Genomic DNA, 3103 nt, shown 5'->3' on the forward strand with positions numbered 1-3103 from the left:
CACCACTCTTTCCTGCCTATGCAGGGGGTCGGACTCGATGATCTATTGAGGTCCCTTCTAACCCTAGCATCTATGAATCTATGAATCTATGTAACAGTTGTAAAAATCTAAGAAACAGATGAAGTGTCCAGGAAAGAGCAACTCTAGATATGTGCAATCAGCTTAAGAGTGGGAACACTTGCTTTCTGGATGTTTTAACATTATTACTATTTATTTTTTAGTCACTGTAAGCTTGGACTTCACGTGGTCATGATTTTACACCTTGTTTATTATGCTATTCTGATGCTGGGAATTGTGAAGTTATTCAAAAATAGATCTATATACTTCATCACAGTTTCTCACTTCTGTGAGAAGTGTTCTGGTCCTATGGCTATAGAGTAGTAGTAGAGTAGTAGCTGCTAGTGTTTTCTCTCTCTGGCCCAACAGAAAGAGAATATTTACTTATTTATACAATTTCCTCCTACGGTTCTTTGGGTAACTGAGATTTAGTCTCAAGCTCCACTTTGGTCATCCACTACATGAAACAAAATTCTGCCCTGAATCTCTACTTCTATACATCTGTATGTCATCTTAGATTATAGAGAAGTAGTCAGTCATGTTAGTATGAAGTCAGGCAGAAGACATGCTAGAGGTGCACCTTATATACTAACTGAATCAGAGATGCATAAGCTTATCTGATGAAATGAGGCTCACAAAATTGCATGCCAGCTTACATCGTGCAAGGTGCTTTAACTGACATTCTCTGAGGGACAAATCCTTTCCCCTTACTCAAGTGACTAGTTGCTAGGGCTAGGGACAGACATTACTCATAATCTGGTTTAAGTGATCAGAAGTTGGTTTAAACCTCTAACAGAACAGACATTCAGTGCACATAAACCAGTTTCAAAATGGCTGAAACCGGTTTGAGATAAACCTGGTTGAATGTAGTATCACACTTAACTGATTTGGCTCAAACTGGTTTATTCAATGTCTGTCCCAGGCCCCTTGCTGGTTTAATATAAACCAAACACCCCCAGTATCCTGGCATGCTCTCTGGGCTGGGAGGGGCTAGAAGTGGTCGTGGGGCTAGAAGTGGCTGGGCAGGCTGCACTCCTCACCCCCAGCACAGCACTGACTGCCTCTATCACAGCTCCACGATGTCCCTGCAGCTCTGCACTCGCAATGAGGAAGCCAATCACTGGACTCTGCAGGGAAGCAGGGGGCAGAGTTCCCTCCACTTCTGGCAGAGTGCGGGACCTGCACAGTGGGGAGTCGGGGAGGCAGCTGGCTCCAGTGCAGGGATTCCCCTGCTGCAGGCTCAGGCTCAGGGAGCAGAGTCACAGAGATAAGGCAGGCTCTGCTCCCTCCCCCTGCAAAGTGGTGGCCTGAGCCATGCCTGCACCAGGCACGAGCAACCTGACCTCCCTGCCTGCTGCTGCTGCCAGGTAGTGGGGGCTACATGCCATGTGGGGAGCATGTGGAGGTCCCTACACCCCCCATCACACTCAACACACCCATACCCTGCCCAGCTGAGCTCTGCACTCCCGCTGCCCCTCTGGAGGGAGGGAGGAAGAGGAGGGGGAGGAGTTTCCCCCAGCATAGAACAGAGCCTCCCCCTGCCTTGATGGGGGAGGAGTGGGGAGAAGAAGCCCCCTCTGGGACTGGGCAGCATCCCATAGGGCCCCCATCTTCCCACCCCACAGTGATGGGGGAGAAGGAGGGGGAAAAGTCCCCCTCTGGGGCCAGGCAGCCTCACAGACCCCTCCCCCCCTCACTGCAGTGGGGGGGGAGGAGGAGGGAAAAGAGACCCCCCAGCACCACACAGAGACCCCTTCCTGGCCCCACAGTGGTAAGGGAAAGGAAGGAGGGGGAAGAGTTCCCCTCTGGGGCTGGGCAGCCCTGTGTGTCCAGATTGCTTCCAGCTGTCAGGGAGCCACTGGGGCGGGCCTGGGCATGTTCCCGCTCCTCAGCTCAGCTTCCCTGTGGAAGGGAGGGCTGTTCTAATGTCCCTGGGCTTCTGGCTTGAGCCACTGTAGGCATGTACTAAACATCTATCCGCTTACAAACTGGTTCACTCTCTGCAGGTTAAACTAACCTGCAAAGACTGAATCAATTCAGGCTCAGGCTTTTTGAATGTCTGTCCCTAGCCCAGGGGTTGGATAGGAGCTGTCCAACTTCTGGATGGAAGGGCCTCAGACTTTGGGGCAGCATGCCATGCAGGCTGCAGACCCCAGCTCCCCTACTGCCATGCAGACAGTAGGGCTGTCTGAAACAGCTGTGTTTTGATTGAGTTTCAGATCTGGCAGTTTCGGAGGACAGCGATTCATTTCGGATCACTGTCCCGTTTCATTTTGGCCAAATCTCCTCCGAATCTGTTTTGAATGAGCTGCAAGGTTTGTACAGCCCTACTGCCCAGCTGGGCAGAGCATGGGGCTGGGGGCTGCAGGGCCCAGTGGGGAGCAGGACGGGGCAGTGGGTGGCTCGTCTGGGGGAGGGGGAGGGCCTCTGCCTTCCATGCAGGCGAGAAGACCCTGGTACAGATCCCTGCTCCCTGCAGAGCCAGGTTGTGTAGCAGGGACCAACTGTTGTGCGACCTGGCTCCACAGGGAGCAGAGATGTGCGCTGGGGGTCTCCTTGCCCCTGCTGCCCACCCCACACTGCTTCACGTCACTGAGGCAGTGCAGGGTGGGCAGCAGCAGTGGGGAGACTCCCAGCACAGATCTCTGCTCCCTGTGGAGCAGAGTCACGCACCAGGGCATCGACATAGTTTCATAGTTTTAGGGTCGGAAGGGACCTAATAGATCTTCTAGCCCGACCCCCCCGCCAGGGCGGGAGAACAACAAAAGAACCCTAAAAACAAAAAACGGGACTCAAATGAGTCCAGCCAGGTAGGTATCCAGCCTCTTCTTAAAGATCCCCAGGGCAGAGGCCAGCACCACCTCCCTTGGAAGCTGGTTCCAGCTCCTAGCCGCCCTAACTGTGAAGTAGTTTTTTCGGATGTCCAATCTGTACCTCCTCTCCATCAACTTGTGCCCATTACTCCTTGTTATGCCAGCGGGGGCTAGGGGAAACAGCGTCTCCCCCAAACCCTTCTGGTTCCCCCTAGTGAGTTTATAGACGGTCA

General features: G+C 52.9%; 1 protein-coding gene across 1 annotated transcript in view; it reads right to left on the bottom strand.

The window, feature by feature from the left end:
• KCNQ5 (potassium voltage-gated channel subfamily Q member 5) overlaps positions 1-3103 on the bottom strand; it is a 202803-nt gene that overhangs the window by 133071 nt on the left and 66629 nt on the right. The window lies entirely within an intron of this gene.

The sequence above is a fragment of the Alligator sinensis genome, unplaced genomic scaffold, assembly GCF_000455745.1.
Source record: "Alligator sinensis unplaced genomic scaffold, ASM45574v1 scaffold499_1, whole genome shotgun sequence".
Classification (NCBI taxonomy): domain Eukaryota; kingdom Metazoa; phylum Chordata; order Crocodylia; family Alligatoridae; genus Alligator; species Alligator sinensis.